The sequence below is a fragment of the Schistocerca piceifrons genome, chromosome 11 (genome assembly GCF_021461385.2).
Source record: "Schistocerca piceifrons isolate TAMUIC-IGC-003096 chromosome 11, iqSchPice1.1, whole genome shotgun sequence".
Classification (NCBI taxonomy): Eukaryota; Metazoa; Arthropoda; class Insecta; order Orthoptera; family Acrididae; genus Schistocerca; species Schistocerca piceifrons.
The window spans coordinates 93,802,914-93,826,570 of record NC_060148.1 but is presented as its reverse complement, the minus strand read 5'-3'; positions in this window follow the sequence as shown (position 1 = coordinate 93,826,570).

Below are 23,657 nucleotides of genomic sequence, written 5' to 3'. Positions count from 1 at the left end.
AAGATATTTTCTCCCGCTCTACCAGTAATTTCGCAGTTGCATCTCAGCACGTTACATCTATCTAGTGGCAGTCCGCGGCATACTAACACTAAACATTATTTCCATAACAACCGGTGTTACGATTAGTGCACTGAATTATTTCATGCAACGTGTCACGTTTGATGTAATTTCTGCAGAGAACTCTTAGAACGACACGTATAGATACAGTATCATTGGCGACAGGCAGTACTTTGCATTCTGATGCGTACAGCATTTTATCACTGCAGTTTCTGCCTCGACAATCGAATTGCGAAACCTAGGTTGCCCAAATGTTTGCACGGTAGTTGCGCCTTCCTCAGAGAAGTAGTGCTATGATACGTCACACATTCTGGCCATGAATCAAAATAGTACAATAGTTGCCTAGATGATGACCGACAATAAATTTATCTTTAGTATCTGCTCCTACCAAAAGTGTCCCCCACTCCTTCGTTTTTAAGTTGTCCGTACTAGAAACATGTACTGCACATTGGCATGAATAATGTGTACCTAATGCTACAAAACCAAACCCCACCTAGGGCTAGCACATACACTCCTGGAAATTGAAATAAGAACACCGTGAATTCATTGTCCCAGGAAGGGGAAACTTTATTGACACATTCCTGGGGTCAGATACATCACATGATCACACTGACAGAACCACAGGCACATAGACACAGGCAACAGAGCATGCACAATGTCGGCACTAGTACAGTGTATATCCACCTTTCGCAGCAATGCAGGCTGCTATTCTCCCATGGAGACGATCGTAGAGATGCTGGATGTAGTCCTGTGGAACGGCTTGCCATGCCATTTCCACCTGGCGCCTCAGTTGGACCAGCGTTCGTGCTGGACGTGCAGACCGCGTGAGACGACGCTTCATCCAGTCCCAAACATGCTCAATGGGGGACAGATCCGGAGAGCTTGCTGGCCAGGGTAGTTGACTTACACCTTCTAGAGCACGTTGGGTGGCACGGGATACATGCGGACGTGCATTGTCCTGTTGGAACAGCAAGTTCCCTTGCCGGTCTAGGAATGGTAGAACGATGGGTTCGATGACGGTTTGGATGTACCGTGCACTATTCAGTGTCCCCTTGACGATCACCAGTGATGTACGGCCAGTGTAGGAGACCGCTCCCCACACCATAATGCCGGGTGTTCGCCCTGTGTGCCTCGGTCGTATGCAGTCCTGATTGTGGCGCTCACCTGCACGGCGCCAAACACGCATACGACCATCATTGGCACCAAGGCAGAAGCGACTCTCATCGCTGAAGACGACACGTCTCCATTCGTCCCTCCATTCACGCCTGTCGCGACACCACTGGAGGCGGGCTGCACGATGTTGGGGCGTGAGCGGAAGACAGCCTAACGGTGTGCGGGACCGTAGCCCAGCTTCATGGAGACGGTTGCGAATGGTCCTCGCCGATACCCCAGAAGCAACAGTGTCCCTAATTTGCCGGGAAGTGGCGGTGCAGTCCCCTACGGCACTGCGTAGGATCCTACGGTCTTGGCGTGCATCTGTGCGTCGCTGCGGTCCGGTCCCAGGTCGACGGGCACATGCACCTTCCACCGACCACTGGCGACAACATCGATGTACTGTGGAGACCTCACGCCCTACGTGTTGAGCAATTCGGCGGTATGTCCACCCGGCCTCCCGCATGCCCACTATACGCCCTCGCTCAAAGTCCGTCAACTGCACATACGGTTCACGTCCACGCTGTCGCGGCATGCTACCAGTGTTAAAGACTGCAATGGAGCTCCGTATGCCACGGCAAACTGGCTGACACTGACGGCGGCGGTGCACAAATGCTACGCAGCTAGCGCCATTCGACGGCCAACACTGCGGTTCCTGGTGTGTCCGCTGTGCCGTGCGTGTGATCATTGCTTGTACAGCCCTCTCGCATTGTCCAGAGCAAGTATGGTGGGTCTGACACACCGGTGTCAATGTGTTCTTTTTTCCATTTCCAGGAGTGTATGATAGGAGTACCGCTTATGTTTTCAGTAATGAAGTAAATTTTTGCAAGAAAGCACATCTGGTTCTCCAACGACATGTATGAACGAAACGTAACTAGTGGTCAACTGTTTTGTTCAAGCCAGTGCTTCGATATAAACATCGAAACTTGCAGCTAATATCTAACACCTGGAGCTTACGGACGAACTGATGCAGATGCAGTAATTTAAAGTGTATGCTGGATTAATGGCGGACTGATAAAAACATTTTCAAAGTTAGACTTGAGTGGTGTTCCCGATGGAGTAGCTTTGGACCCAGGCTGGGATTTCGTCTGGCATGGCTGACCGTTCAGTGACAAAGGGTGTATCGAGGTAGGTACCAGCGCAAGGTATGCTGGAAGCTCGCCTTCCGTGGAGTGGGTGACTCTGGACACTGGAGAGAATTTGAGGCCTACAAAAGGCGGACGTTCGTAAACGCGTATGTGATCTTTAATTATTCAAGAAACGGTGGTAGAACAAAACAAAGCATTTCAAATAATCACAGCAGTCCGATGTGTCTGTCAAAACGTCAACCAGAACTGTATCAATAAAAACACAGAAGTTAGAGACTACAGCAAAACCAATAACATTTCAAATATTAAACGATTTAGTCCAGCACCTTGAACCATCTTCTGGATAACAGCTATCAACGCAACAAGCAAAATCACAGTACATGCTTCTTTCCTGCATGGTAAGTTTATGTATTTTAATGTGCACATGTGTCGAATCATTAGACTACTTTCACATTCACTCAGCAAAATAAAGCTGTATGAAGTTGTTATCTATGTTTAGTATTTCATTTAATCTAATGTAATTTTTGTTGTTTCATTACAAGAGATAGTACGCTAGATTTATATGAACACTGAAGGGAAGAACACTGCGACATCCAAAATTTAGTAGTGTAGAGTAACGAAATTTCAGGAATACATTTGTCTAGCGATTAACATTGGAAAGTCACAGATTAATGTAAATGCAAGATAAGCCATTGCAAAAGTTAATTGCTGTTACATTAATAACCGCCAGAACTTCGAATGCAAGGATGCGAACGTGCATGCACTGTGTTGTAGAGGTGCTAGATGTCAGTTTGTGGGCTGGAGTTTCTATGTCCCCAGTAAAAACATTACAAAAACTTGAAAGTGTTAGTTGAAAAAGACAATTGAATTATATGTGAACATTAACCGTTCAGATGATATGTAATTTTCTCTCACCGGTATTACGAGGTGCATTCAAGTTCTAAGGCCTCCGGTTTTTTGTCTAATTAACTACTCACCTGAAATCGATGAAACTGGCGTTACTTCTCGACGTAATCGCCCTACTGACGTACACATTTTTCACAACGCTGACGCCATGATTCCATGGCAGCGGCGAAGGCTTCTTTAGGAGTCTGTTTTGACCACTGGAAAATCGCTGAGGCAATAGTAGCACGGCTGGTGAATGTGTGGCCACGGAGAGTGTCTTTCATTGTTGGAAAAAGCCAAAAGTCACTAGGAGCCGGGTCAGGTGAGTAGGGAGCATGAGAAATCACTTCAAAGTTGTTATCATCAAGAAACTGTTGCGTAACGTTAGCTCGATGTGCGGGTGCGTTGTCTCGGTGAAACAGCACACGCGCAGCCCTTCCCGGACGTTTTTGTTGCAGTGCAGGAAGGAATTTGTTCTTCAAAACATTTTCGTAGGATGCACCTGTTACCGTAGTGCCCTTTGGAACGCAATGGGTAAGGATTACGCCCTCGCTGTCCCAGAACATGGACGCCATCATTTTTTCAGCACGGGCGGTTACCTGAAATTTTTTTGGTGGCGGTGAATCTGTGTGCTTCCATTGAGCTGACTGGCGCTTTGTTTCTGGATTGAAAAATGGCATCCACGTCTCATCCATTGTCACAACCGACGAAAAGTGAAGTGGTAGAGCACTTGCCCGCGAAAGGCAAAGGTCCCGAGTTCGAGTCTCGGTCGGGCACAGAGTTTTAATGTGCCAGGAAGTTTCATATCAGCGCACACTCCGTTGCAGAGTGAAAATCTCATTCTGGAATAAGCAACCAGTTGCATAAAAGAAATTTGATTTCTGGCCTGTCTTCAGGATGTTATACCTGTGGCATTGTTTGCGAGTGTCATTAATGAGGTGTATACAGCAAAACGCAACTGGTTTCTTATTATTCCATTATAACACCGAATTTCTCACCGCAGCAAAAGCCAGTACACACCGTGGTTAACCGACCAGGGTCATGTACCAGGCCTTTCACAGCAAAAGGATGTCAATTATCTCAAAAAAAATGGCTCTGAGCATTATAGGACTTAACATCTGAGGTCATCAGTCCCCTAGAAATTAGAACTACTTAAACCTAACCAACCTAAGGCCATCACACACATCCATACCCGAGGCCGGATTCGAACCTGGGACCATAGCGGTCGCGCGGTACCAGACTGTAGCGTCTAGAACCGCTTGGCCGCATCGGCTGGCTCAATTATCTCAGCTTTCTGATGCTGTTGAGCTTGCGATTTGCGTGTCTGGGCGTTACAGGCCTGACAATAGTGAATATCTTACAACACCAAATTTAATGTTATCACCTTTCTGGGGCGATCTGTTATCTGCACACCAAGCATTTTACACGAGTAAGTGGTGCAGCACCAAATCTGCTGGCGGTGTCGGGTACATCACCCGTCACACTCCACAGGTAGACTCCAGCTTCTCTCCACACACAAACCATCGCTATTTTCGTTCGAAATGGGGTCATATTAGGTCCAAGGGTGGCAATCCGCTGCTGTGTAGAATGCAGCAAAGAGAATACATGTGCAACTGATGATGAGATAACGTCGCTAACAGCGCTGAACACGAAAAAAATGTAAAAGTAAATTAGATACAACAGGTAGATTAATTGATATCTGGAAGAATGGTAATAGGAATGTTATTACAGTTGTAATGCATCACCCTTTTGTTCCGCTGGAAACAAATTCCATAATGGGAATAGTTGCAGAAGATTCTGGCCCATTCAGAAGAAACTGCAGCAACTATTCAGTGGACATCAGACAATGTGATGTAGACTTGAATATCGCCACCTTTCACTTTGGACAGAGAAGTAGTCAGTAGGTTCCGTTTGCAATAGCCTCCATTAGGGCCCGCTCTAGGGCTGGACATTTTGGACTTTTGCTGGAGTTGCAAATTTGAGGGGCAGCATTTTGGGTGTGCGTGTAAAACCTGTTTAAAGCTGAACCAAGTTCTATAACAGACTTTTACTTCGTGATGGCCATTGGTTTGGCTAGTCGTCAAAACTCGGTCGCTTCACAGTGCTGTCGGAACTACGGAGTTAGGTCTACTTCAAGGAGTCTCATAGGAAGATTCTCTCTGGCAGTGTGGTGAAATGTTTCGTTGTCACCGGGCCGAAAAGTCCATTTACTACCTGAGCTGGGAACCAGTGTTTGTAGTTAAGCTTTTGTATTCCCACACACCATCTACCTCCTTAACCCCAGCCCCTCCCCCCCCCCCCCCATCGTTTAAAGCTTGCTCATCTCAACGTCATTCACAGACTTGTGCCTCGTGACACAATGCTGAGTGGCTGAAAGTTAAGTTCATGACGTCATTTACAGTAGCCAATCAGAAGCGTAGCATTGCGACCAGCAGGTCGGGAGACCCAAGTAAATAACAGCCGCCAAGGTTTCTGAAGCTGTTGACATATTTTCTCGTATTTAAGCCTGTGTGTTACGAAAGTACAGTTTCAGTTATCCACCGTATTAAAGATCTCTCCAAAAAGCGCCGTTTTTAATGTAGTTTTTCACTTGTGTATGAGGAAGCTAGTGTTATTGAGTGATTACTGAAAGATAAATTGTAGTTGCACATTCTACAAATGATGAAATTAATGCAGTGCTGGCGTTCAGTTAACGTTCTCGTACTGGCATTTTAAGTGATCCTAAACAAAACACTTGCCAAGTGGTTTTCTTAAAGAAAAGTAACAAGGTTTCTAGTAACAGTATAATTCCAGACTGACTGTGTCCCTTAATAAAAGAAATCGAAAATATTCCAGTGTCTTATAGTGTATTTGCACGAAACATAACACCAATATCTGTAACTGATTAACTTAAATGTTACAGATGTCACACTACTTCACATGTTGATTTACTGGGCTAAATTACGAATACTGGCTTGTATTTACAGACAACTTATGCTTATATGAAAATTGCGCAACAAATGGAACGGTATTATTGTTTTACGTGACAGTTTGTCATATAATTTATAAACACGGACTGTATATGCTAGGTTACTGCATTATTAATAGATGAACAGCAGGCATATGTAACATAAACAAATATCATATTTGATAAAACGACAAGAATAACGTTTGTGTTTATTTCTCCTTAGATCATCTTACATGATGCCAGGTATGACAGCTTGAAACAAGCAAGAAAAGCAGAGTTTTACGTTACGGGAGTGGTAAGAATCGTACATATTTTTGGATACACATTATCAACATTATTTTTCCAGGTTTATCACGATACCCAAATACTTAAATATAGCTACTTGTCTCTTGTAGGTCTGTACTTCCACATTTTAGGCTGATATTTTCAGTGTGGATATTTCTGCTGGCTTGGAACTACATGTACATTGTGTGTGTACCATTTATGAACAAACTGTTACTACTGAATACTGGTTTGCATATTCTATGTTCAGGGTAAGTTTTCCTCCAGGCCATTTTAAGTGCTATCACTAGCTACAACAGATGTATCATTGGGAGTACAGAAGCGTCCGATTCCACCCCTCTGATTTGACCCGTGACGTCACCAATATGGCGTAAACGACCATTCTCAACGTCTCCAATATGGCGCCTATGACATCATTACATAAACACGGAAACACATAAAAAACTAACAAAAACATCTTTCTCCAAAATATAATCAAACTGACGGGACCAGCGCGGGAAATTGGGGGTTTTTGGGTGGGGACAAAAATAAATATAAACACATGGAGACACACACCACAATCCCAAACCACACAAAACGACGACATAAAAACACCACAAAATCCCAAATTCCGCGCACTCACAATATCTACAGGCATCGGTCACTTCCCTTCACCTACATAGCTCAACCGGAATTGTCGATACCAAAATATAAAAACCAACTACTCCAAAAATTATAATCGCATCGCAACTATCGATACCACAAAACCAACACCTAAAACAAAGAAAATTGGAATCGGATACTTCTCTTGACCTACATAGGTCAACTGCAGCTTATGATACCAAAACACACACAGCTACGACGACAAATTGGAATCTGACACTTCCCATGGCCTATGTAGCTCAAATACAACTGACGATACCAAAAAAATTAAAAGAGAGTACTTCCCCTAAGATACATAAATCAACCACAAGTGCCAATACCAAAACATCAACCACCAACACTTGCAGTAAACAACACCGAAACACATAAAAATTCCACTGAACATCTTAACACATGAACAATAGATAAAAAAAAGGCTACTTACCACAAAAAAGTTCCGGCATTAAACACTAGGTCAGCCACCCCAGTCACACACAGCCACAGCAAAAAAAAAAAAAAAAAACAAAGTCCCAACTCACCAACAACCTACCAACCCCCCCCCCAAGCCAACCGTCACCCTCTCACCAAAAACAAAAAAATCCATCAACCATCCCTGGTCCAAGATGCCAGGACTCTGGGCAACTGCATATTATGCTTGCTTATGCCACATTTTACTATCTCCACCACAAGCCCAAAAAGTTGCAGAAACTTAATAATGGATAACATGTCGTCCCCCAGTTTAGCCCACAGACACGCACTATTAAACCTAGAAGTCATATCCACACCTAACAAACGAAGCCACAAATTGAATTAAATGACTTACTGTACGATAAACAGCAAACGACACCGCAATAACATGAACACATCAGAAACTTGATTCTTAACTCACTGAAAGTGATTTCTGTTCTTCTATAACAGTCGTCATTGTAAAAGCACACTTTTAGTACCGACGCCCAAATGAGCCCAATACACCACATTACACGGTACCATACACACACCACCAACCGCAACAAGACAACATCTACAAACACAACACACTCATAAACTAAACTCTGCACCATCATGAAGTCACACACCACAACACCCTTACATCACAGGTCAAAGCCGATAGGTGGGATCGGTCACCACAGTTGACCTGTATCATCAGCATGTATAATGACATTTGGACTCTTCAATGTATTCATATCATTTTTATAGAGAATGAAAAGCAGTTAGCCAAATAATGGGTTGGCTTTGAGGCACAGCGATTTGTCCCTACACTTGTATATTAGAAATGTCAGTGGCTGTACTGGAAACTCTGAACAGTAATTAACCACTCTTGTACATATGTCATCGGGCCTACAGCATTTTTTTTTTCATTTTGCCGATTATTTCTTTATATTTCCATATCATTTGTGGCGAACAGCGATAAACATTCTGTTACATTTACATTGCTTAAAGAAATATAGTATTCTTTTTGTTTTGTGGGATTTTGTCATATGTGATTGTCTACCTCAGCTACGATTGTGTTCACAGAAAGTGGAAGTGATAAAATGTGGGTCCAAAAATTCCTTTCCTTCTTCTTTTAAGTATTATGTTTTCATTATTGTTGATACTTATTTATTTTCTGTCTGTGCTAATCAAAGTCCAGACAGCTTTTGCCATACTAAGTGGATAATTGCTTTCTTGAAGGACATCGTCTTTATTTCTTTTAGCAATCTACAGTAATCTCTCTCTCTCTCTCTCTCTCTCTCTCTCTATCTCTATCTCTATCTCTATCTCTCTATCTCTCTCTCAGACCATGTAGTCTTCATTACTGGTTTGATTTTTAATATTTTTTGTGCCTCTCATATGAATATTTCAGGTCTTGCCCATTGAATGACTGGTGTGATGCATTTCTTTCTCATTATATTTTTGCTATTCTTACAGCATCCAATATTTATGCAGTAGCTTAGAGATGAATAGAAAGTTTCCCAATGTTCATCCATGGATTTTCTATAACCGTTATTGTTGTTGTGCTGTATTTTGGACTCTACTAAACTGGTAAATCAGAAGTGTATAAAGAAGTGTGTGCTAGAGCTAAGTATAAGTTTAAGTGGGCAATCAATGAAGCAAGGAAATTACATGATGTGGTAAACATTAAAGAATTTAAAAAAATGCAAAGAAGCCAGAAGTGTAATTAACTCTATTGTCTAGTAAGAAATTATGTATCCAGTCCATTGAAGAATTCTTGTTGTTGTTGTGGTCTTCAGTCCACAGACTGGTTTGATGCAGCTCTCCATGCTACTCTATCCTGTGCAAGCTTCTTCATCTCTGAGTAACTATGGCAGCCTACATCCTTCTGAATCTACTCAGTGTATTCATGCCTTGGTCTCCCTTTGCGTTTTTTACCCACTGCACTTCCCTCCAATACTAAATTGATGATCCCTTGAGGCCTCAGAACATGTCCTGTCAAACGATCCCTTCTTCTAGTCAAGTCGCACCACAAATTCCTCTTCTCCCCAGTTCTGGTCAGCACCTCCTCATTAATTACGTGATCTACTTGTCTAATCTTCAAGATTCTTTGGTAGCACCACTTTTTGAAACTTTGTATTCTCATCTTGTCTAAGCTATTTATCATCTATGTTTCACTTCCATACATGGTTACACTCCATACAAATACTTTAAGGAAAGACTTCGTGACAGTTAAATCTATACTCAATGTTTACAAATTTCTCTTCTTCAGAAATGCTTTCCTTAACTTAAATCTATACTCAGTGTTAACCAGTTTCACTTCTTCAGAAACGCCTTCCTTGCCATAGCCAGTCTACATTTTATATCATCTCTATTTTGACCATCATCATTTATTTTTCTCCCCAAATAGCAAAACTCGTCTACTACTTGAAGCGTCTCATTTCCTAATTTAATTCCTTCAGCATCGCCTGATTTAATTTGACTACATTCCATTATCCTCGTTTTGCTTTTGTAGATGTTCATCTTACATCCTCCATTCAAGACACTGTCCATTCTGTTCAATTGCTCTTCCAAGTCCTTTGCTGTCTCTGACAGATTTATAATGTCATTGGCAAACCTCAAAGTTTTTATTTCTTCTCCATGGATTTTAATTCCTACTCCGAATTTTTCTTTTGTTTTCTATACTGCTTGCTCAATATACAGATTGAATAGCATTGGGGAGAGGCTACAACCTTGTCTCACTCCCTTCCCAACCACTGCTTCCCTTTCACCCCAACCATTGCTTCCCTTTCATGCCCCTCAACTCTTATAACTGTCATCTGGTTTCTGTACAAATTGTAAATAGCCATTTACTCCCTGTATTTGACCCCTGCCACCTTCAGAATTTCAAAAAGGGTGTTCTAGTCAAAAGCTTTCTCTGAGTCTACAAACGCTAAAAACACAGATTGTTGTTGTTGTTGTTGTGGTCTTCAGTCCCGAGACTGGTTTGATGCAGCTCTCCATGCTACTCTATCCTGTGCAAGCTTCTTATCTCCCAGTACCTACTGCAACCTACATCATTCTGAATCTGCTTAGTGCATTCATCTCATGGTCTCCCTCTACGATTTTTACCCTCCACGCTGCGCTCCAATGCTAAATTTGTGATCCCTTGATGCCTCAGAACATGTCCTACCAACTGATCCCTTCTTCTAGTCAAGTTGTGCCACAAACTTCTCTTCTCCCCAATCCTGTTCAATACCTCCTCATTAGTTGTGTGATCTACCCATCTAATCTTCGACATTCTTCTGTAGCACCACATTTCGAAAGCTTCTATTCTCTTCTTGTCCAAACTATTTATTGTCCATGTTTCATTTCCATACATGGCCACACTCCATACAAATACTTTCAGAAACGACTTCCTGACACATAAATCTATACTCGATGTTAACAAATTTCTCTTCTTCAGAAACGCTTTCCATGCCATTGCCAGTCTACATTTTATATCCTCTCTACTTCGACCATCATCAGTTATTTTGCTCCCCAAATAGCAAAACTCCTTTATTACTTTAAGTGTCTCATTTCCTAATCTAATTCCCTCAGCATCACCCGACTTCATTCGACTACATTCCGTTTTGCTTTTGTTGAAGTTCATCTTATAGCCTCCTTTCAAGACACTGTCCATTCCGTTCAACTGCTCTTCCATGTCCTTTGCTGTCTCTGACAGAATTACAATATCATCGGCGAACCTCAAAGTTTTTATTTCTTCTCCATGGATTTTAATACCTACTCCGAATTTTTCTTTTGTTTCCTTTACTGCTTGCTCAATATACAGATTGAACAACATCGGGGAGAGGCTACAACCCTGTCTTACTCCCTTCCCAACCACTGCTTCCCTTTCATGTCCCTCGACTCTTATAACTGCCATCTGGTTTTTGTACAAATTGTAAAGAACCTTTCGCTCCCTGTATTTTACCCCTGTCACCTTTAGAATTTGAAAGAGAGTATTCCAGTCAACATTGTCAAAAGCTTTCTCTAAGACTACACATGCTAGAAACGTAGGTTTGCCTTTCCTTAATCTTTCTTCTAACATAAGTCGTAAGGTCAGTATTGCCTCACGTGTTCCAACATTTCTACGGAATCAAACACAGGTTAGCCTATCCTTAATCTAACTTCTAAGATAAATCATAGGTCAGTGTTGCCTCAAGTGTTCCTAAATTTCTATGGACTCCAAACTGATCTCCCTCAAGGCGGGTTCTACATGTTTTTCCACTCATCTGTATGGAATTCGTATTAGTAATATTCAGCCATGACTTATTAAACTGATAGCTAAGTAGTTTTCGTACATGACAACACCTGCTTTCTTTGGGATTGGAAACTACATTCTTCTTGAAATCTGAGTGTATTTCGCCTGTCTCATACATCTTGCTCATCATATGGCAGTTTTGTCCTGCTGGCTCTTCCAATGCTATCAGTACTTCTAGTGGAATGTTGCCTACTTCTGGGGCCTTTCAGTGGTCTGTCAAATCCTTCACGCAGTATCATATCTCCCATTTCATTTTCATCTACATCCTCTTTCACTTCCATAATGTTGCCCACAAGTAGGTCACACTTTTATAGACCCTCTATATACTCCTTCTACCTTTCTGCTTTCCCTTCCTTGCTTAGAACTGGGTTTCCATCTGAGCTCTTGATATTCATACAAGTGCCTCTCTTTTCTCCAAAGGTCTCTTTAATTTTCCTGTAGGCGGTATCTATCTTACCCCTAGTGAGATAAGCCTCTACATCCTTACTTTTGTCCTCTAGCCATCCCTGCTTAGCTATTTTGCACTTCCTGTCGATCTCATTTTTGAGACGTTTGTATTCCTTTTTGCCCGCTTCATTTACTGCGTTTTTATATTTTCTCCTTTCATCAATTAAATTCAATATTTCTTCTATTATCCAAGGATTTCTACTAGCCCTCGTCTTTTTACCTTCTTGATCCTGTGCTGCCTTCACTATTTCATCTCTGCAAACTATCTATTCTTTTTCTACCATATTTCTTTCCCCCATTTTTGTCAATTGTTCCCTTATGCTGTCCTTGAAGCTCTCTCCAACCTCTGGTTCTTTCAGTTTATCCAGGTCCCATCTCCTTAAATCCCCACCTTTTTGCAGTTTCTTCACTTTTAATCTACAGTTCATAACCAATGAATTGTGGCCAAAGTCCACATTTGTCCCTGAAAATGTCTTACAGTTTAAAACCTGGTTCTTAAAGCTCTGTCTTACCATTAAATAACCTATCTGAAATCTTCTAGTGTCTGTAGGCCTCTTCCAGATATACAACTTTCTTTCATGATTCTGAAACCAAGTGTTAGCTATGATTAAGTTATGCTCTGTGCAAAATTCTACCAGGCAGCTTCCTCTTTCATTCCTTACTCCGATTCCATATTCACCTACTACGTTTCCTCCTCTTCCCTTTCCTACTATCGAAATCCAGTCACCCATGGCAATTAAATTTTCGTCTCCCTTCACTGTCTGAATAATTTCTTTTATCTCATCATACATTTCATCAATCGCATCGTCGTCTGCGGATCTAGTTGGCATATAAACTTGTACTACTGTGGTAGGCGTGGGCTTCATATCCATCTTGGCCACAATAATGTGTTCACTATGCTGTTTGTAGTAGCTTAGCCATATTCCTATTTTCCTATTCATTATTAAACCTACTCCTGCATTACCCCTATTTGATTTTGTATTTATAACCGTGTATTCACCTGACCAAAAGTCTAGTTCCTCTTGCCACCGAACTTCACTAATTCCCACAATATCTAACTTTAACCTATCCGTTTCCCTTTTTAAATTTTCTAACCTACCTGCCCGATTAAGGGATCTGACGTTCCACACTCCAATCTGTAGAACGCCAGTTTTCTTTCTCCCGACAACAACGTCCTCCTGAGTAGTCCCCGCCTGAAGATGCGAATGGGGGACTATTTTACCTCCAGAATATTTTACCTAAGAGAACGCCATCATCATTTAACCATACAGTAAAGCTGCATGCCCTCAGGAAAAATTACAGCTGCAGTTTCCCCTCGCTTTCAGCTGTTCGCAGTACCATCACAGCAAGGCCGTTTTGGTTAGTGTTACGAGGCCAGATCAGTCAATCATCCAGACTGTCACCCTTGCAACTACTGAAAAGGCTGCTGCCCCTCTTCAGGAACCACACGTTTGTCTGGCCTCTCAACAGATACCCCTCTGAGGTGGTTGCACCAATGGTATGTCTATCTGTATCGCTGAGGCACGCAAGCCTCCCCACCAATGGCAAGGTCCATGGTTCATGGGGGGGCTTGGAATGATACTGAAAAGAAAATGATTAATTTTAGTAAATAAAATAGTGTTTTTATAATCCTCAATATTCTGTAAATCATACTAACTGCACCACTCTGCATAGTAATTGCACCTTCGTTGATGTAGAAACCTTGTTTCCTCAGACTGAACAATTTGCCACAATTTCCTTGGTCAATAAATAATGTAGGAATGCAAGACCAAAATTTTTCAGGAAGTTGCCACATTCAGAACCATTAAATAAATATAAGGAGCATCAGATATTTAGCTTAAGTGCACTGAATTTTATTCTGTTGAACTCTTAGTAATGAACCAAATTGAAACGTGATTCAGAAGTGAAAAATATCTTGTAATTATTATGCACACATTTTTATTTTTCAATGTATTGTTACAACAGACTTCAGTTCGTCAAGTGATAAGGGGCTTAAAATTCATGCCACACACACTGTTCTGCAGACATCTAAATTTTCTCCACTAGTATCACAGCAATTCATTTTAATGTAATCAAGTAGTATTTCAAATAAAGGTTTTAACTGCACATGCAAAAAAATGGATAAAAGTATCAATTGAAAGACAACATTGCAAAAAGCTTTTATTTTCTATGTTAATATGTCTTGGGTTTCCACATCATCAACATGGGTACCAAGCACAATGCGTTACTCTTTGTTTTACATGGCGAGTTGCCCCAGTAGGCCTACAAGTCATGGAATGTACAGAAGCACATACACATCTAAAACTTAGTGCCGACAGTAATTATGGTCAGATTCAATGTGAACTTTTAATATTTCACTTTCAGGCCGCCTCAGTGCCGTAACAATATTTGCTTTTTCAGCAAGGGTTGGTTTCTTCAAACTGCCCTTTGCCTGTTTGTTACATTTACCAGGTCGTAAAGTTTGACTCATGTACTTGGGGATCACTGAAAGGTCAGCAAAATTCTACAATTAAGGTAATACTCACCAGCGATGGCTTCTCAATCAGAACTACTGAGATGTTCAGAAAAGCAATGGTTGGTTCGTTGGTTGGTTTAAAGGTGGGAGAAGGGACCAAACTACGAGGTCATCGGTCCCATGTTCCCAATAAAACAATGCCACAAGTGTGAGAATAAAACTGAGAAACATATAACACAAAACGGAAAGAAAGGAAAAGCCACCAGAACGTAGGGAATACAACGAACACTAAAAGGACCAAAAGAAGACAGAAAACAACAGAGAGACGCTAGAAACAGAAGAGGGTAAGATGAAAGCAGATTACAGTGGCTGGCCAACCACGAGAATATAAAGGGAAAGCCAGCCACTCTGCAACAAATTAAAATCTCCACCCTAAAAGCACTAGGGTGGAGGACACAGAGGACATGCGCTAAAACCTACATAGAAGTATAAAACCCACTCTCACGAATAAAACGTAAAACTGAAGCTGCTGTGGAGGCATTGTCGCCCAACACTGAAGGCAGGGTGCTGGGAAAGTTAAAAAGTCAGCCGTAGAGCGGCTAAAAGTGGGCAGTCCAGCAAGAGATGGACAACTGTGATTTGAGAGCCACAGAGACACTGAGGTGGGTCCTTGCGATGGAGTAGGTAACCGTGCGTTAGCCACGTATGACCAATGTGGAGCCAGCAGAGGACAACTGATTCCCTGCGAGAGGCTTACATGGAAGACTTCCACACATTAATAGATTCCTTAATGACACACAGTTTGTTGTGCATGCTGTTATGCCATTCCATCTCCCAGAGACGGAAAACCCTGCAATGCCTATCTCCAAAAGCAGTTTCTGCGTCGCCTGTTTGGCCAGCCTGTCGGCAAGTTCGCAGAAAAGCAATGTTCTGGTCGTGACCGAAATGTGTTCTGTAGTAAATGACACTACAAATTCCAATTTCTTCTTCGTGAAGCTCTATGGCAGCAACACAATGGTTCCCCATCTTGCAAGTACACTGGGACTTGACTTCGATGAAAATGTGCCACTTCTGTGGCACACAAAGGTGGTTTTCACAGTGCCATCCTTTAAATGCTTAGTGCCATAACGAGAGACAAAACTACTTTTTGTCTCTCTCTCCTCCTCAGACTTCCACTTCAGAAAGTCTAAAATCAAAGCATCGACGAAAAACAGTTACATTCAGAATCAACAAATGCAAAGCAAACAGCAGGAGTCAAAAACACAAGCTGCACTGTTAGATACCCTCACGAGTTACTGACACCATACAGTTACTGGTGCCATTTTAATCATTTAAATTTGTGTGTACTGGACTTATTTGCAACAATTTAACCTATATTAATGTAGCATACAGTAAGTTTACAGTTTATGCAAAATGCGTCTTTTCCGGCTTTCAAATAAGCACATGTTCTATTGACCAACAAAAACAAGTGCTAATAGCCACCGGTTAGGCAAGTATGTAATAATCAACAATGGACGATATTAATTTAGGTGGGCAGTGTACACTTAACATTCCATCCTTCGCTTGGAATTCACTAATTTCTTTTACCATTTCAACCATGTGCTACTGCTTCACTTCGATCAGAAATCGGTAGCTAAGGTAGAATATTCAAAATTTCTAGGTGTATGCATTGATGAGGGGTTGAACTGGAAAAAACACACTGAGGATCTGCTGAAACGTTTGAGTTCAGCTACTTACGCTATTAGGGTCATTGCAAATTTTGGCGATATACATCTGAGTAAATTAGCTTACCACGCCTATTTTCATTCTCTGCTTTCATATGGCATCATATTCTGGGATAACTCATCGCTGAGTAAAAGAGTGTTCACTGCACAAAAGCGTGTAATCAGTATAATTGCTGGAGCTGATCCATGATCATCCTGCAGACACTTATTTAAAGAGCTAGGGATCTTCACTGTAGCCTCAAAATATATATACTCAGTTATGAAATTTGTTATTAACAATCCGAACGAATTCAAAAGTAATAGCAGTGTACATGGCTACAACACTAGGAGAAAGGATGATCTTCACTACTCAAGGTTAAAGCTAACTTTGGCTCAGAAGGGAGTAAATTATGCTGCCACAAAAGTCTTCGGTCACTTACCTAATAGCATCAAAAGTCTGACAGATAGCCATATATCATTTAAAAGGAAATTAAAAGAATTTCTTAATGGCAACTCCTTCTACTCATTAGATGAATTTTCGGATATAGTAAGTGGGTAATTTTCCCAACACCCACGAAAAAATTGAAAATATTAAATGTCTTGTAATACTTTGTGTAATGTAATATCTTTTATAGACACCGTCTAATAACCTGAAACGTTCCACATCATTACGAAGTGTCGTATTCATGATCTATGGAACAAGTACTAATCTAACCTAATCTTGTAGTCGCAACTTTGCCAAAAAATTAGATTTAAAGCTGCAGCCACTTTTTGAGCACTTTATAGTAGCTTCTTCACCTGGCTGTATTTTATGCACTATTCTCAAATGAGCATTCAAATGCTTTCTGGCTGAATATTCTCTATCACATACATAACACGAAATATAACCAGCCATTTCAATGAAATAACTCAGTCTCACAAGGTGCAAAGATATTCGGTCGCATCAAGTGTGAATACGAGAATGAGTATAGCAGAGATGTTGCATTCGTTCAGATCTCCCCCATACTTCTGATTGGCTACTGTGTATGACGTCACGAATTTAATTTCAGCCAATCAACATCGTGACCAGCGGGTCGCGAGACGCAGTTCATTCACAGTAGTGTCACTTCCGGTTGGAGTGATTTCTGCTAACGTCCACCGTGTTGGTCGGGACACCAAGTCTACATGTATATAAGTAATATAACTCCTAAACAAAAGATACTGGATCTGTAAAATTATTTCGAAAACGTATTTCTTTTGTGAACAGGCATCCGTTAAAGGGGAAATGTCCGTTACGGCAAACCTCAGGAAATAAGCAAAAAACTGATTCTCTTCTTTACTGCAAGTGACTGGATCTCTTGTTTGATCCCAAGTTGTAGAACTCTCATGAAATTTTCTACTGAAATTAGCCTACGTGGATTTGAGTTCATTGTATAAATAGTTATTGACTTGCGTCACATCTGAGTATTTGGTATTGCTGGAATCTACCTGATACCTGCATGTGTGTTCCAAAATTCTGCTTATTTGTGGTAGGTACTTACCAACACTAGGTCACGGCGACCTAGAAGTAGGTTGATTACGTGATAGCTGTGGTCGGCGCACTCCCTCTCCCAACCTAATTTTCCCAAGCTTTTTACATAGTATCTTCTTATTCTCTAGGAACAGATAGACTGTATTATTTAATTTCAAAAAACTTTGGGATGTGTTGTTTTAAAATAGTTGAAGGGGAAGTAAGATTTATAAAAAATACTGTTTCATTCTATCAGACGGAATCGATACGGAAATTGATGTAAATTTTGTTTTAGTTTTCAGGTGTAATGTAACCACTGTAGGAGTGCCGTGACAAAACACGGAGGTGTTTTCTTAAGATATGTAATCATTTAACTAGTATCTTCCCTTTGTAGGTATTCAACTGCAATGCTGCGCCACAGGAAAAACACATCAATTAACTTGCTGGGCATTATATCCTGATTGAACATCTGATCAAATATTCTATGCATAAATTGCAAGGAAACTACGCGATCACGATTATCAAGCATTCACGACTGCCATTGTTGCGAGATAAACTATACTGGCTCTCTTTAATAGTTCAGTTCGCAGTACAGATCCCTAACACATAAATGAGTCATTTAGCTAATCTGAATGTGATAAATTCTGTATCTATCCCTACATTAGCAATCCAAAGCCAGAAAGATGTTTGCAACATCAAAGTGGGGAAAAATGTTGAACCCTTTCACTAAAATATTCGGTGTCTGTTATGCTAAGAGCGATGTAGACTAGTGCTCTTCAAACTTATTGCCGCGTTTCGCAGAAGCTAGGAAAAATTTTTGGAGGACTGACTAAGACGGAAACAGAGGCGAAAGCGAATGCAGGTAGCACTTTACCTACTACATCCAGTGGTATAACTTTTTCGTGGCATATTTTAGATGTCATCATTACTTTTCTCCTGATTTCTTTCCGTACATAGAACTGTCGTACCGGTTTTTTAACGGCTGCAACAATCAGAACGATTTAAGTCTTCGTTCTCGACAGAAAATAACACTACTGTTGTGACTTTTGGTCGTACCAACTGCCAAAGAAAGATGTGAATGAACACCATGCTGGAATGAACGCCATGCCATGATAGACCTGTGTGAAAGCTTCTATACTCTCTTTCGTGCCACTAAAAAAAATTGGTCGTAGGACCCCAGAATCGATGTACATAGTATCGGCAAAAAAGAGATACACAATATTAGGAAATAATTTGGTGTGGCGATAGTCACCAACAGAAAAGTTCTTGGTGGACTGGCACGAAATTTTCGTGGATTGAAACTGGTCCGCAGATCAGTTTGAAGAATGTTGGTCTAGTCTAGTGTAACTATGTCTTGTGTAACTGTAATATAATGCTGTACTCGCTTATTCTAGTGATGCGTCACTTTCTGTCTTGCACAGAATGTAATTTTGTAACTTATATCCATTTCTTTTGTTATTTGGGGCATGCAGTGCCAAATACCTCTTTTAATGACATGATTATTTATGAATAATAGCCAGCTACACTGCTATGTAAGTTGTTTATATTTTATTTCATTCACAATGAGCCTATTTCGTCAAATTGCCATCCTCAGGTGCTCTGCAAATACATAGATAAGAGATGGTCGTAATATAATAGTTTTGTAATTATGATCCAAAAATTTACAATGTAACATTAGGTGTTTCATCTTACACGCTACATCGTTTCTGTCATGGCCTGTGTGTTTTGGAATTATTACTTTCACGCAGACTACAGTGGAGATGTATATCGGATGTTACTTTTTTTCATATATGCTACTTTTCTGCCGACATCGCGTTCGCATTTCAAAACACACAGTCTCAAACACAAAATTCACAAAAGCAGTTCGAAAATTCCCATACACAACAATCGCGGCGTTTACAAAATTTCGTGTAACACATGTCACAAATTCTACATAGGGCAAACAGGTAGAAAATTCAAAACTAGATGTAAAGAAAAGTGAAAACAACCCATCCACATGTTTTCAGCATTTACAAGCAGAGAAACACTATGTAAAACCCATAAACGAAGCACTATAAATCCTCCGTATTACGCAAAAGGGAACATTGATGAACATCCTTGAGGAAATAGAGATATTTTACATGAATACAGCAACCCAACAATTTTACTGGTAATTTCCAAGAATGATTGCCTATCGAAGTTGCGGGGTCCAACGATACATATCGAACGTCCGATCGTAAATCGATCATGCGACTCTGGCGGGCGTTATGAGGATGTTTACGTTCGTCACTACAGCAACGACAAAAGAAGAGCGTTACAAAAATACTAGTAATTGCAAAGGAGACGACTTATCTTACTCGTCGTCGGTGTTGCTGTCATGTGAAAGTCCATTACGGTGGTGTGGATGGATAATTTGAAAGAGACGAACCATGTATTCTTCCTGATACTCGTTCGTTTTTCGCACTGTCCGCAATGAAATTGTAACGGTATTTCAGCATCGAAACTGTTCTTACGAAGTTTTACGTATCCTGCACCACCACAGTCTACACAGTCCATTCTCTCCTCGTCCGGTAGTACTCCATATTTGCTACAAAAAGTCGAATAATTTTGTACGCTGCATAAAAATGGAATTAGATTCTTCCATGTGAGAGAATCTGCCGAAGAAACGTCAAGAACACCAGACATCCCACTCACTAACGACGAATCGTATGGGTTTCCCTAGCAACTCACAAATAATTCACGGAGGTATGTAATTTAGAGCAAGTAAGGGAACGACGGAAAACAGATAAAAATGACGATCACAACGCTCGTCACTGTTGTTGCATGAGCGATTTACGATCGTACGTTCGACATGCATCGTTTGGACCCCGCGACATCGATAGGCAATCATTCTTGAAAATTACCAATTCACTGAACGAACAAACCGACCTAAAGCACAAAAAGTATATTCACATTATAAATCGGGAAAACAGGTAAAATAATAACATCAGTGATTCTAAACAACACATATCTATAGTAACAGCGATAACAACATGACAGGTCCGCAGCTCGTGGTCGTGCGGTAGCGTTCTCGCTTCCCACGCCCGGGTTCCCGGGTTCGATTCCCAGCGGTGTCAGGGATTTTCTCTGCCTCGTGATGACTGGGTGTTGTGTGATGTTCTTAGGTTAGTTAGGTTTAAGTAGTTCTAAGTTCTAGGGGGCTGATGACCATAGATATTAAGTCCCATAGTGCTCAGAGCCATTTGAACCATTTGAACAACATGACAGAACACCAACATAAATCATAGACAACAACAATTATTACGAAAAAATTAAAAACGTAATGTCGTATAAAATTAAAACTAACTTTAGGCAGAAAAATAATTGGAAACAAACCTATATGAAAAATAATAATGAACAACTGAATTTCACACAACACTTGTTTATAATGGTAACTATGCAAACATGTAGCATCGCCGACCCACTGTCATCCAGGCTGTCGGAAAAGTAGAATACATGGAAACAAGTAACATCCAATACACATATCCATTCTACACCTGGAAGAAAGTAATAATTCCAAAACACACAGGACATGACAGCAACGACGTTACGTGTAAGGTAAAACACCTAATGATATATTACAAAACCACTGTATTAACCTTCGCTTATCTGTGTATTTACAGAGCACCTGACGATGGCAGTTTGTCGAAATGGGCTCATCGTGAATGAGATAAAATATAAACAGCTTACGTTATTATTCATAAATAATTACATTTATTTAAAAACATGATTTTTATATTATTTAAAAGACTTAAATTTTCGTTTAATAAGTAACATATTTAAATTAGGTAATTACAAGGGGGCAGGTGCAGATGGGAAAGGCCACCACCCTGGCTTTCAATTTTGAGAGGGTTGTGATTCAGAATAGTCATTTAGTGGGAAATGAATACAACAATAACAACAGCAGTAGTACTAATAATATTAATAATAATTGACAAAGTCTAGAAATTTGTAAATCAGAAATATAAATATTTTATTATAATGTGTGGACACATCCAACATCTCCAGCCGCCCGTCCCCTTGGATGTGCGCTTTCGGTCCGGGGCGGCGTTAATACTAGAGTGGATCCTGAATAGCAGTGAAGTACAGTGTCTGACTTGCCTTAAAAGAGTAAGGAAATTATGCTGACAGTAATAAATGCTCTCTAACGTCGATCAGTTGTAGAATTTTGGAACAGGTATTATGTTCGAGTATAATGACTTTCTGGAGACTAGAAATCTACTCTGTAGGAATCAGCATGGGTTTCGAAAAACACGATCGTGTGAAACCCAGCTCGCGCTATTCGTCCACGAGACTCAGAGGGCCATAGACACACACGGGTTCCCAGGTAGATGCCGTGTTTCTTGACTTCCACAAGGCGTTCGATACAGTTTCCCACAGTCGTTTAATGAACAAAGTAAGAGCATATGGGCTATCAGACCAATTGTGTAACTGGATTGAAGAGTTCCTAAATAACAGAACGCAGAATGTCATTCTCAGTGGAGAGAAGTCTTCCGAAGTAAGAGTGATTTCAGGTGTGCTGCAGGGGAGTGTCGTAAGACCGTTGCTATTCACAATATACATAAATGACCCTGTAGATGACATCGGAAGTTCACTGAGGCTTTTTGCCGATGATGCTGCGGTATATAGAGAAGCTGTAACAATGGAAAATTGTACTGAAACGCAGGAGGATCTGCAGCGAATTGACGCATGGTGCAGGGAATGGCAATTGAATCTCAATGTAGACAAGTGTAATGTGTTGCGAATACGTAGAAAGAAAGATCCTTTATCATTTAGCTACAGTATAGCAGGTCATCAACTGGAATCAGTTAATTCCATAAGTTATCTGGGAGTAGGCATTAGGAGTGATTTAAAATGGAATGATCATATAAAGTTGATCGTCGGTAAAGCACATGCCAGACTGAGATTCGTTGGAAAAATCCTAAGAAAATGCAATCCGAAAACAAAGGAAGTAGGGTACAGTACACTTGTTCTCCCACTGCATGAATACTGCTCACTGGTGTGGGATACTTACCAGATAGGATTGATAGAAGAGATAGAGAAGATCCAACGGAGAACAGCGCGCTTCATTACAGGATCATTTAGTAATCGCGAAAGCGTTATGGAGATGATAGATAAACTCCAGGGGAAGACTCTGCAGGAAAGACGCTCAGTAGCTCGGTACGGGCTTTTGTTGAAGTTTTGAGAACTTACCTTCATCGAGGAGTCGAGCAGTATATTTCTCCCTCCTACGTATATCTCGCGAAGAGACCGTGAGGATAAAATCAGAGAGATTAGAGCCCACACAGAGCCATACCAACAAGCTTTCTTTCCACGAACAACACGAGACTGGAATAGAAGGGAGAACCGATAGAGGTACTCAAGGTACCCTCCACCACACACCGTCAGGTGGCTTGCAGAGTATGGATGTAGATGTAAATACTGTCGTATTTAAAATACGATCCTTAGACAATGTGTCTAATAGTGTATTTTAAATACGACAGTATGCCATCTTAGGCACTGTATAGCATTAAAACACTTGATAATGGTACTTTAAAGCCGAAATCATGATCGTGTGAATGTAACACTGCAAATAAAAACCAGTCTAGCGGTGGTACTTACTTTAAAGGGAAAAAAAGAGAATATATTCTGCTTTTAGGTCGTCAAACGGGCTGACTTGTCGCAGGAGAGGCACCACAGCATATTTAATTTCCACTGTCTTTACTTTTACAAATAAATTCATAAAACTTCGTCAGCATGACCAGGAACGATTCAGGACTCACACTCATAGCAGTGGAAGGTCAAAAACATAACAAAATA